Source organism: Bos taurus, chromosome 11, assembly GCF_002263795.3.
Source record: "Bos taurus isolate L1 Dominette 01449 registration number 42190680 breed Hereford chromosome 11, ARS-UCD2.0, whole genome shotgun sequence".
NCBI classification, from domain to species: domain Eukaryota; kingdom Metazoa; phylum Chordata; class Mammalia; order Artiodactyla; family Bovidae; genus Bos; species Bos taurus.
In genome coordinates this window covers 6,458,202-6,471,515 of record NC_037338.1, presented here as the reverse complement: position 1 = coordinate 6,471,515, position 13,314 = coordinate 6,458,202, and the positions used below count along the sequence as shown (strand labels likewise).

Below are 13,314 nucleotides of genomic sequence, written 5' to 3'. Positions count from 1 at the left end.
GAAGAAATATATCAAATTATAGTAGTTTTTGACAGGTTGAAATTGTGATTTTTTTTCTTTTTTTCAGGACATATAATTCTACAAATTTCTTCTATTACCATGTCTTATTTTATGATATAAAGAATATAAACTTTTTTTAAATTTTGTGTTAAACTTTTCTCTCTTTTGAAAATATTTATTTGGCTGAGCCGAGTCTTAGCTGCAGTATGTGGGATCTAGCTCCCCAACCAGGGATGGAACCCAGACCTCCTAAATTAAGAGCATGGAGTCTTAGCCACTGGACCATCAGGGACAACCCAAACATAATTTTTTTTAATAAAATAAAAATTTAAATAAATAAGAGAAACCACTGTTTAAATAAATAAGACTAATTGCTTCATTTCCTTAGGACTGACCTAACAAAGTACCACAGTCTGGGTAGCATCAGACAACAGAAATGTGCTGTCTCGGGGCTCTGGTGGTGAGGGGTCTGAAAGCAGGTGTTGGCAGGCCACATCCTTCCCACACCTGCAGGGGACTTGAGCCTCCCTTACCTCTTCTGGCTAATCAGGGGCAGCCTGCCCATCTTCAGCACACCTGAGCAGAGCTCCCTGTGCTATATGGTGGGTCCTTGTTGGTGATCCACTTTAAATATAGCAGTGGTACATGTCCATCCCAAACTCCCTAACTATCCCTGCCCCCATCCTCCTCCCCTGGTAACCACAAGTTCCTCGTCTAAGTCTGTGAGTCTGCTTCTGTTCTCTAAGTAAGTTCATTTGTATCATTTGGGTTCTGCCTATAAGCAATATCATGATAGTTCTCTGTCCGGGTCTGACTCTGTCTGACTTACTTTGCTCAGTATGACAGTCTCTAGGTACATCCATATTGTTACAAATAGCATTGTCTCATTCTTTTTTATGACTGAGTAGTTTTCCATTGTATGTACATAGCACATCTTCTTTAGCCATTCCTCTGTCAATGGACATCTAGGTTGCTTCCATGTCTTGCTATTGTAAACAGTGCTGCTGTGAACATTGGGATGCATGTATCCTTTCAAACCATGTTAACAGTTTTGAGGTTTTTACAGAAGTTGAGAACTGTTATTCGTTCTTATTGTGATAAAGTGGTTTCCACATTTTAGCACGTGGGTAAGTTCAGGAAGGGTCGCCTTAGTAGGTTTTGCTAAGACTTCCTCAGCTTCTCTCTTGCCACCCCCTCTCAGTCTCTAACGTGTATTTTTTAAGCTCGTACTGAGTTCATAGCACTGTGTAGATCTATCAAAATTAAAAATCACATGAAACTCTAACAAGTTGCTTTCATCTACACAGTAATTTTCAAGCAGTCTGACTTTATAATCAATGACTTCAGTCTACAAATCACTATAAAGAATTACCTTTAAGTTAGATTGTAGCAGAAAATTTCTTAGACCTTACAAATATAAAACGGATGATAGAGAAAAAAAGAAGGAAAAAAACTGAAGTAGAAATAGGTCCAAGTAGAAATCAATTTTGCTTGTTGTAAAGATAGAATATTTCTTCAGCATTGAGTAATTTGGGGTTTGTTTGGGATATTTAGGAATTAGCTAAATGTTTTAAAATAGTGTCTTACTGGCTTTGAACTATTTTGGGGGACTTCTACCCACAGCATGGTGGAAGATATTTTCATTTTTTTTTAATTGAAATTTCAGCATGTTTATTTAATTTTTCGAAAAAATGCTGTCTTTTGCTAAGTTTGTCAGACTTTGCTTGATATAAAAATATAAATAAGGGACTATAGTATGGCACAGATAAAGCAAGCATGACTATATTTTCTAAAGACAATTCCATTGCTGCTCTGTGCCTGCAGAAGCAAAAATATTCATCGGTTACATGCACACATTTACACAATGAGTGTTTTTGAGACTCTCGGTGACATCTTCAGATCAGCATGTGTCTCCCACTGTGCAGTTATTCCTTTTTAGTTCCACTTTCTTGCAGACAATGCTTTGTGTCTAAAAAGCTAAGGAAATTAAACACAAAGCCATGTCAGTGCAAGGCAGCTTCACTACACACGCCAGGAAATTAGGACTTGCTCTCCCAGCAGCTGGTGTTTGCCTACCCTGAACGTGGTATGTCAGAAAAGTTACATGGGGCAGTGAAGTCTGCTGAGATACAAAGAATATTATTTCTCCCCGCTGTGTGCCCAGGATGCGGGATTTCCCGAGTCCTTGGACTCTTAGACTCCTCTTCTCGGCTCTGCAAGAAGGGCCACAGTTAAACTGACCAACTGCCCAGGCAAGGCTGGCTGTCCAGGCACCACCAGTCTTCCTAGGAGCCGCTCCCCTTGGCTGGTGTTTGCCTGCACCTGGCACTCAGCTCAGCACTTTTCCTGCTCATTTCATTTAAGCCTCACACAAACTTGTGCAGCCAGCCCTCCCGTTTTCATAATTTCACAGACAAGAGAAAACCAAGACCTGGAGACATGAAGTCATGTGACCACGATGGCACCTTCAGAAAGTAGCAAATCCAGGACTAAAACCCAGATTCATGTGAACAACCCATGCTTCTGATCAGTAAGCTTTAGGTATCTGATGCATTTTAACCAAGTTGCATGTGTGCTAAGTCGCTTCAGTGCTAACTCTTTGTGACCCCGTGGGCTGTAGCCCATCAGGCTCCTCTGTCCATGGGATTCTTCAGGCAAGAATACTGGAGTGCATTGTCATTCCCCTCTCCAAAGGATTTTCTCCATCTAGGGATTGAACCCGAGTCTCTTATGTTTCCTGAATTGGCAGGTGGGTTCTCCAGCATTGGCAGATGGTGCCACTTTGGAAGCCCCAAATCAACTATACTTCAATTAAAAAATAAAAATTAGAGAAGAAACTCACACCTCTCTCTGCAAAGGAGCCTGGACCACATCTGGTTTGTCTCGCTGTGGCCCATTGACTGCCTCTCATCAAGAAGAAAGCCTCGATGTCAGAGATTCGGTTGCCTGACAAGCGAAATACTTGGCATTATATTAAGGAATCCTTGAACCTGCTCTACATGTTATTACCATTATTTTTCAACATTTGATGAATTCCAGCCACATAATAGATGCTGTTCTAGATACAGATGGTTCTGGTCCTTTGGGCTTTCACTCTTAAGAAGCCAGCAAGGCTGGCAAACGTGAGAAACGAGGGGAAAGCACTCCGTTAACGTGGCTGTTTGAAAAGGGGGCACTTTGGGTAATTACATGTCTAGTTACACATTCTTGCCAGCTATTTGGAGCTCTGACTGACTGTGCAAAGACAATGCCCAGTTTGTTGGTCTGAACAAAGGCAAAACAGATTGGACCGTAAGTGTGACTCCGTGCGCCATTTTGGAATATCAGGGATCAGTTTGTGTGATGTACACTTAAATTCACTAAAGATGCAGAAAAAGATAACCTTGGAAAGTACTCCCTGATTTGCCTGCTCATTTCAGATGTGTTTGATATGTCACACACACACAGAAACACACACATACGATCTAAACTTTGCTGAACACCTTCTTCCCTTACATGGTATTAAAGTGCAAGAGACAATTGGTAAATGAGATGAGTTGTAACTGCAGCTCTGCAGGCGCTTGGCTGATGCCTGGGTTTTGGTGCCTCTGATATAACTGTGGTGGCACCCAAGAGGGGAAAAGACTGTCCTGACCATTGATGCTGACTTTGTTGGGGGGCAAGGGAGGGGCACGAGCGAAACAGTATGGCTAACACAGATGCTGTAACTGTTTGTGTTATATTTTGTGGTTGTTGTTTAGTTCTTAAGTTGTATCCAACTCTTTGGGACCCCATGGACTGTAGCCCGCCAGGCTCCTCTATCCATGGGATTCTCCAGGTAAGAACGCTGGAGTGGGTTGCCATGCCCTCCTCCAGGGGATCTTCCCGACCCAGGGATCGAACCTCTGTCTCTTATGTCTCCTGCTTTGGCAGGCAGGTTCTTTACCACTAGTGCTACATGGGAAGCCCAGAGGGGATCCAATAACCAGGGAGAATTATCAGGAGTAACTGACATGTTTCGTGTGCCTAGCCCAGCGAGGTGATGCACCTGATAGGCTGACCACTTCATATGAATTCCTCCTCCCAACCGCAGGCGTACAGAGTGCAATCACCTCCTTACAGGAAGATTCCTACGATGGGAAACCACAAAGCAGGGAGTGGGGCTTCTGTTTCACTTCTGGAGAAAAGTCAAAAGAAATGGAAATAAAAATAACATTCCTCACCCCGCCCGACCTCCGCCAGCACACCCACCATGCCTTCCACCCGCCCAGAGCTGCCCATTTATAACTACCCAACAGGTCACCCCAACAAGTATTCAGGGGCCTCCCCTGACTTTTTGCTAAAATGTTCATAGTTAAACATGATTATCCTTAACTACAAAGGACTAAAGAGAGAACATAAATGATTGTCAGCAGTTTAACCCACCCTGTAGACTCTCATTAGAAGGCAGGAGTCAGGGCTACCTTTGTTTTTTAATTTTTTTGGCTGCACCTGTACAGAATGTGGGCTCTTAATTCCCCGACTAGGGATAGAACTTACGGCCCTTGCACTGGAAGTGCAGAGTCGTAACCATTGGACTACCAGGGAAGTCTCAGAGCTACCTTTAAGAGCAGGCACAGTGACAGTGGCCTGAAAATTGTGCGTTGATGAGCTCTCCCTCCAAAATACCTGAAGTACCACTGTCATTAATGCCTATTTACTCCTGTCTCAGCTTGGCTGCTATAACCACAGACCATAGATCCAGTAGCTTATAACCAGCAGGAATTCATTTCTTACAGAGTTGGAGGCTGGAAGTCAGATCAAGGTTCTGATGCGAGCCTCTTTCCAGGTTGCTGACTGCTGACTGACTGCGTCCTCAAGGCAGAGAGAGCACAGGCAGTGAAAGCAAGGGCTTTCATATCATTTCTGTGCCGTGGTTAGTCACTCAGTCGTGTCTGACTCTTTGCAACCCCATGGACTATAGCCTGCCCGGCTCCTCTGTCCATGGGGATTCTCCAGGCAAGAATATTGGAGTGGGTTGCCATGCCCTCCTCCAGGGGATCTTCCCAACCCAGGGACTGAACCCAGGTCTCCCGCATTGCAGGTGGATTCTTTACCATCTGAGCCACCAGAGAAGCCCTAATCTCATCCCTGGGCCTCATCCCATCCTTGTTACCTAGTTGCCTTCCAAAGGGCCCAACCTCCTAATACCATCACATTAGCATTAGTTTTTTTTTTTTTTTTGGAAATGCTGGGTCTTTGTTGCTGCATGCTGGTTCAGTAGCAGTGGGGCACTCTCTAGTTGCGGTGCACGGGCTTCTCACTGCAGTGGCTCCTCTTGTTGCGGAGCACAGGCTCTAGGGTGCATGGGTTTCAGTACTTGTGGCACATCGCCCTAGTCGCTCCCCGGACCAGGGGTTGAACCTGTGTCCTCTGCATTGGCAGGCAGATTCTTAACCACTAGACTACCAGGGAAGTCAGAATTCGGATTTCAACATGTGAATTTTGCGGGGACACAAGCATTCAGTCCACAGCAATCCCTTATCGTGAGCCTTGCTTTCTTCTTTCATCACTTTCAAAGAATGCATATGACTGGTTGCTGCTGCTGCTGCTAAGTCGCTTCAGTCGTGTCTGACTCTGTGTGACCCCATAGACGGCAGCCCACCAGGCTCCCCCGTCCCTGGGATTTTCCAGGCAAGAACACTGGAGTGGGTTGCCATTTCCTCCTCCAATGCATGAAAGTGAAAAGTGAAAGTCAAGTCGCTCAGTCATGTCCGACTCTTAGTGACCCCATGGACTGCAGCCCACCAGGCTCCTCTGTCCATGGGATTCTCCAGGCAAGAGTACTGGAGTGGGGTGCCATTGCCTTCTCCATATGACTGGTAGGGAAAATATATTAAATTGCTAACATTTTAATGCAAGTTGGTGTCTCGGATGATTTGCTCTACAGGAGAAAGTAGGCTACTTGACAACTCTGACCATTCAAGTGAAGTGAAAGGCAGTGGAGGGAGAAGAATGAGTGAGAAGGGAGAGTGCTCTAAGATATCAAAAAGCTAGTTGGCTGGTTTGACCAAGCATCAGAGTCTCCACTGGGTGTGGGCTATGAGACTGATGAGAAAGGGCCCTCAGATGAGCCCTCAGGAGTGGCTGTGATGAGGCAATTTACCCACAAATATACCCTTTTTCTCTTCCCCTATTTCCTTTGTTTCAGAGACCAAAAAAATGTTTTCAAAATGAAATAGCGAGTACTGAGTCAAGGTGACTAACGGAAAAATGGAAGACATGTTTTATCCCTCTCTCCATTAAAGAAACAGCTAAAACAAGAATAGCACAAGAAACACAGAAGAAATTTCCACCGTCCCGACATTTTAGGGATTCCTAGAAGACAAAGAGGGACTAAAGACCGCACGGATGGCGAAACAAGCACAGGAAAAATCCTGTTTAACATTCAGGGCCGCAGAAGCAATTCTGAAATGTCTCTGCACTCAGTGTAAACGATTACGATAAACAGCCCTGTTCCCTCCATCAACTGGCAGGGCAATCAGTTAAGTGAATTTAATCCGAGAGGTCCTCTCTCTTCCCATTCCTTCACTCTGCATAGCCGGTGGTGGCAGCAGCGCGTGCTCCCGGGTTAGAGCCCTTAGAAGTGTTCTCAAAGCAGAGATATTTATTATATTGCGGTGAATTAAAGGGAGATGGAGAAGGCAATGGTACCCCAACTCCAGTACTCTTGCCTGGAAAATCCCATGGACAGAGGAGCCTGGTAGGCTGCAGTCCATGGGGTCGCTAGGAGTCAGGCATGACTGAGCGACTTCACTTTGACTTTTCACTTTCATGCATTGGAGAAGGAAATGGCAACCCACTCCAGTGTTCTTGCCTGGAGAATCCCAGGGACGGGGGAGCCTGGTGGGCTGCCGTCTATGGGGTCGCATAGAGTCGGACATGACTGAAGTGACTTAGCAGCAAAGGGAGATACAGGTGAACTCGGATGCACCTCCAGAGCCTTGCAGGGACATTGGAGGAAATACATGAAAAGTTCTGATTCAGTTTTTATTTCCAGAGGATAAAAGTACTTCTCCTATGTGGGAATCTTACACCAGAGACCCACAGCATAGGTAATGGGGCTAACGATTCAGAAAATTAGCAAAATGCAGAAGGGATGGAGATGCGGAAGCCAGCCCCTCACACACACTGAATCCTAAATTCCAATTCTTCTTCATGATCAGAAGGAGGCAGGCTATCCTAATCAAGACATTCAATGACAGGTGAAGAGGGAATCAAGGATGAACACTCTAATACTTACTTGTGAAAAAGTAACAGTGAGGAAAGAAATACATCAAAGTCATCCCACTGGAAAAAACAAACCCTGAGCAAACAGCCTCACTAGAGGAAGGGGGGAAAAATCTTTATAAATGATATACTCAGAGAAATGTTTTCATGTTCTTAAATCAAGATTGTTAATGTACATTTATACATATCAATTGTTCAATAAATGTTGGTGGGTTAAAATTTCTTTCTTATAGGAAAAAGACTCTCTTTGGGTTAAAAAAAAGTTCATTATACCATTTACTAGTCATGTAGTAACTAATAGCACCAGCTTGGATTTGAATCCTGGCTCCAACACTTATAAAATTCATCAAATAAAAATATAAATGGGCTAAATAGAAGCATGGATTCAACTGAAAGTGTACAATCAACCCAAGAAATTCTCCCCCAAAATAGTGTCATAGTATAAAATAATAATAATTTTCAATTAGGAGATAGAAAATACAAGACATGGAAGAGAGAGAACTGAACATTTTTTCCTATAAGACTTTGAAAGTAAGAGACAAAAGAAGGGAAAAAAGATAAATAATTGAAGAAAACTTCCCAGAACTGGTGGAAAATATGAATTTTCATATTTAAGAGTTCACTGTGTGCAGAGCGAGACAAAAAGGAAAAAAAAAGTCCAGAAGTGTCATCTTAAAATTTTAAGTCTCCAAAGATAAAGAGACATTCCTAAAACTTCCAGAAGACTAAAACAGGTTATCCAGAAAGAAGTGATACTCAGGTTGGCATTTGAAACAATAGACACAAAAGAGGGAAAAGAAAAAAATAATTTCAAAATTCCAGGAGAGAATTATGTCAAATTTTATACCCAGTCAACTTAACATTCAAGTAAAAGGGCAAAATAAAGACATTTTTAGACACTCAAAGATTAAATTTTATATCTCATCAGCCCTTTAGACAGTATTTAAGAGTGTACTTCAGCAAGAGAAAACAAGTTTTTAAAGGAAGCTAAAAGAGCTGCCATGTCAAACAATTCAAAAAGTTCCATATCGTATGACAGTAAACATTTATTTTCAGCTCACATTGTATGAGGGCCATGGGTTGGCTATGGCTCTACTTCAGGCTGTGGGCCTTGTCCTTTGTTTTCTCACTCTGGGGCTTGCCATGAAGGAGCATTCTTATCTGAGATATGCCTGTTTATGCCAAAGGGGAAAGAAGAGAGAAGCCACCTACATTCAGCGGACTAAAAACGAAGACATGTCTAAACTCAGCATCTGAGGCACACTGGACTGTAACCATCCCTCAGTCGGAAAAGAGAGAGAATATTTACTACTAATGATAAAGACATGGTAAGACACCACAGACAGTAAGAATACATTCATACATACCTTAGCCCAATAAACGCAATGGGTTGAAATTCCCCTATTAAAGGACAAAGACTCTAATGTGTTAAAAAAAAAAAAAAAACCCAGGTGCCATTACTGGTACTATGATGATTAGTACAGTGGTGCGGGCTGTGGGTTTGCATCTTGGGCACACCACTGCTTACTAGATACATGTAACGTGAGCATAAGGATACTATGCAGGGCCTGCTTCAGAGCGTTGTCATGAGTCATAAATAAGACACAGGTATATGTAAGTGCCTAGCAGATAGTGTCAAGAGGTATCAGCCCTTGCTACTATATGAGACAGCTGAAACAGAATGACAGGTTTAAAGTTTGAAAATACAGGAACAAGCAAAGATAGAGCAAGCAAATACTAATGAAAATTAACAGGGAGCACTGAGTTAAGTATGATGGATTGAAGGTGCTTCCACTTCCATCTGAAACCCCCCTGAAGATGCCATAAGGTGAATGTTCTTATATAGGGACAGACCCATAAGGGATGCAATGATGTCTTAGAAGAAGGAGATGGTTAGACATCTAATTGGTGAATGGTGGAAAAAAAAAACGAAAAAAAGCTTATGCCCATTTGGCAATTGGGGAACCCAGAAGTAGGCAGTTTTGTGCCACAAACCATCAGAAAGTCTCATAAGGAAGCAACAGTCTGAGTATGAACATTGTGGTATATGTGAGGCTAAAGATGGGGTTATTGATTAAAGTCCACACATGATGTAGTTAGAGCTCCACTATCCTCCCCACCTCCACAGATACCTGGAAAGATAATGAACCAGAGTGACCCTGGACTTCAGGGAGGAAGGAGAGAGGAACACACTGCACACCATGGTGTTAAAGGCGACGTCACATAGTCGAGGTGTACAACCCCAGTCTTCCGCCTCCACTTGGCTCCAAGCTTGCAGCTAGTCTGCTCTTCTACGCCCAGGCGTTAGACATGCTGTCTCCCAGGAGCCTGATTCACCTACGTGAAAAGCCTTTCAGATGTTAGTGGTTGGGGTTCTCTAGCTATCCTGCCCAGCCAGACATCCTTACAGTAGACCCATTAGGAGACAAGCGCATCCACTCAGAGTTTCCAATAAGCTTTTATTTATTTTTTTAATTTATTTATTTGACTGTGCCAGGTCTTAGTCATGACATGTGAACTCTTAATTGTGGGATGTGGGATCTAGTTCCCTGACCAGGGATCAAACCTGGGCCCCCTGCATTGGGAGATGGAGTCTTAGCCACTGGATCACCAGGGAAATTTCTCCAAAAAGCTTTTAAGTGACTCCCTCTTGACCTTGAAAGATCATCTAAGGATCACCAGTTAATTGAGGAAAAGCTTCCCCACAAAAGCAGAAAACAAAAGTTCAACAAAAGAGAAAAGTTATATGTGGGGGAGACAGAAACAAAGCAGAAGTTTAGAAAGCCAAACAAAGCAGTATTTCCAGAGAAGTGGAATCCGTAGATACGCGTACCCACGGAAAAAGAGACCAGTAGACTGCAAACAAAGGGATATTCAAAAGTTGCCTTGGAAGTTAAAAACCATAGTATATATGACAAATTCAATGAAAGGAAATTGGAGAACATCTTCCAAAAAGTAATAAATGAAGATCATAAGAAACAGAGTGTAAATGGATGAGCAATTATAGAAAATCAGGGCATCTATCTAATGGGATCATTATCCTGAGAAATTGGAGTTACAGAGAGAAAATCAATGAGAAGTGATCAAATCATCAACTCAAGAGAAATCTCAGAAATAGAAAACACAAGTTTCTAGAAGGAGAACACTGACTAGTGCCCAGCACTGTAGATGAACAGAGATCCAGACCAAGGCAGCTCCTTGTGAAATTTCAGAGCAAACCCAGGATGCAGGAGGGTCCTAACAGCTCCCAGGAAGCAAAACAGGCCACAGAGGAGCAGGAGTCAGGTTGGCAACACAAGTCAACAGCAAGACTAGAAACTAGCAATGCCTTCCAAATCCCAAAGGAAAATGATTTCCAACTTAGAGTTCCCACATGTGACCCCCCCAAATGTTGTTCAATCCCGTGTAAGAGTAGATAAAGATGGTTTCAGACTGTTCACCCTCCTGTACCCTGTCCTAAGAAGCTTTGCATAGGGTCCCCCGTGGGACTGTGCTCAGACGCTCAGTCATGTCTTACTCTGTCCATGGGATTCTCCAGGCAAGAATATTGGAGTGGGTTGCTATGCCCTTCTCCAGGGGATCTTCCTGACCCAGAGATTGAACCTGCATCTCCTGCATTGGCAGGTGGATTCTTTACCACTGGTGCCACTTGGGGAATAAAAACACAGGAGGATGATCAAGGGAACACCCAGATTCAGAGAGTCAGAAGCCCAGCAGCGCAACAGGCCTTGAGATCCACCAGTGTCACCAGAGGGCAGAGAGAAGACTGTATAATGTGGACACAGGTTTAACTTCTGGTGGAAAACTGGGGATGAAATGGTGATACTTAAACAACGAAGCGAAGGGAGAAATGTAATAACTCCAGGGAAAACAGAAAGTTATACCTAAAAAGATATATAATCATCATATACTAAAGAACTTGGCTATGAATCATATTTTCATAAACATAATAATGAATATTGAATACTGACCTAACCCCCAAATTGTAACAATTTGGGGAGGATTTGGGAATGGAGTCATGTAAGGGAGCTGAATAATAATGTTCCACAACAGGAAATGGATAAAATCTAAAACTGAAAAATCGAGAGATAACAGCAGGAAGGTTATTACTTAAAAATGTGGAAGCAATTATCTGAAGAAACTATGAAAAGGGTAGTAAGTGGTTGCCTCTAGGGAAAGAAAAATCAGAGTGGGAGGGTTGGGGCAAGAAGTTTATTTTGCTACAAATTTTGTAAAATTATTTTTAAAACCATGCACCCATATAAAATAAACTATGGAAATTAAAAAGTAATTTAAAGAGAGTAAGTATGGCAATATTAATATCAGACAAAATAAAGTTTAAGACTAACATTAAAAAAGTTAGGATAACACTGTAATGTAGTCAAAGTATACGATTCATTATGTGTTAAAAAAATAATGAATGGACCTTAATTTAAAAATAATGCTGTTGAAAAATGGTACCAATAGACTTGTTTGACATGTTTGCCACAAACATTCAATTTGTAAAATTATCATAATAAATAAAATTACCAAATTTTAAAAATAACTAATGTACTAGATAGAAAGACAAAAGATATTTTGTAGTGGTAAAAGCTACTATCTGCCAAGAAAACATATTGTCATGAAGCATTGTCCTCTTAACAACATAGCTTTAGCATGGATGCAAATACACAAAAAGATGACAATCAGAAATCTTAGGTGGATATTTTAATATGCCTTCCCTCCAGATGAAAAGACTAAACAGACAAAAAGTTAATTCTGAATGGATGTGGGATGTTAAATAATATAATTAACTACTGAATCACAGGGCTTCCTCGGTGGCTGAACAATAAAGAATCTCCTGCAATACAGGAGACACAGGAGATGCAGGTTCAATCCCTGGGTCGGGAAGATCCCCTGGAGAAGGGAATGGCCACCAACTCTAGTATTCTTGCCTGGAGAATCCTGTGGACAGAGGAGCCTGGCGGTCTACAGTCCAAGGGGTCGAAAAGAGTCGGACATAACTGAAGTGACTTGGCACATAGCTCAACCACTGAATCACACATACACATGTCTTTATATTTACAAATACGTACACACCTATATATTCACATATATTCTTTTCAGGTGATTTTAAAACACTCATAAAAGCCACTCTGAATTAGCCTATACAGAAAACCTCAATGCAGTTCAAAAAATTCAAGTCATACAATCAGGATACATTGTCCAGCCATAAGGCAGTAAGGCAGTAAAATTAAAAATAAGCAACAGCAAAAAGGTAGCAAAAAAGAAATCAATTTGATTGCAATTTTTTAAAAATGTCTAACCCCCAAGATAAAAAGAAAATTTAACTAAATTGTGAGTTATTTTGAAGTAAAGGACAGTGAGGGACTACATATCCAAGACAGGAAGCTAAAAAGACAATGAAATAACTGCTAAAAAAGAAATTTATAAACAGAATAGGAGGAGTTCATTGAAAAAAAAAGAAAAAAAAAACAGTATATTTTCATCAATAAAACAGAAAGCTAGGACTTCCCTGGTAATTCTATTGCAGGGGGCACAGGTTCGATCCCTGGTTGGGGAGCTGGGGTTCTGCATGCTGCTCAACGCAGCCAAACACAAACCAAAAAAAAAAAAAAGAAACCCAAACTCAAAACTATTTCCTAGGAGGTGAAGGGTAAAAAATAGTAAGTTTTAGGCAAAGCTTTGGGCAAATCTGAATAACAAAATATGCAAAGACATACATGTGTGTATTAGTTGCTCCGTCGTGTCTGCCTCTTGGTGACCCTATGGACTGTAGGCCACCAGGCTCCTCTGTCCACGGGATTTCCTAGGCAAGAATACTGGAGCGGGTTGCCATTCCCTTTTCCAGGAGATCGTCCCGATCCAGGGATCGAATCCGGGTCTCTTGAATTGCAGGCTGACTCTTTACCGTCTAAGCCACCAGAGAAGCCCAAAGGCGTATAAACAAATGAAATTAAGTAAATGAACAAAACTATAAATTCACATAATACATTTCACTATCTAGAGGAAATAGGAGATAGTCTAAGAAAAATGCAAATTACCAAAAATAACTTTTTTTTAAAC

At 41.9% G+C, this 13,314-nt stretch overlaps 1 long non-coding RNA gene across 7 annotated transcripts in view; it reads right to left on the bottom strand.

Moving 5' to 3' along the window:
- Positions 1 to 4,909: 4,909 nt before the first annotated feature.
- LOC107132901 (uncharacterized) overlaps positions 4,910 to 13,314 on the bottom strand; it is a 38,769-nt gene continuing 30,364 nt past the window's right edge. For all 7 annotated transcript variants that reach the window (XR_009496362.1, XR_009496363.1, XR_003037090.2 and 4 more), the window contains one exon: positions 4,910 to 13,162. This is a non-coding gene — a long non-coding RNA (uncharacterized lncRNA). The remainder of the gene's footprint in view (positions 13,163 to 13,314) is intronic.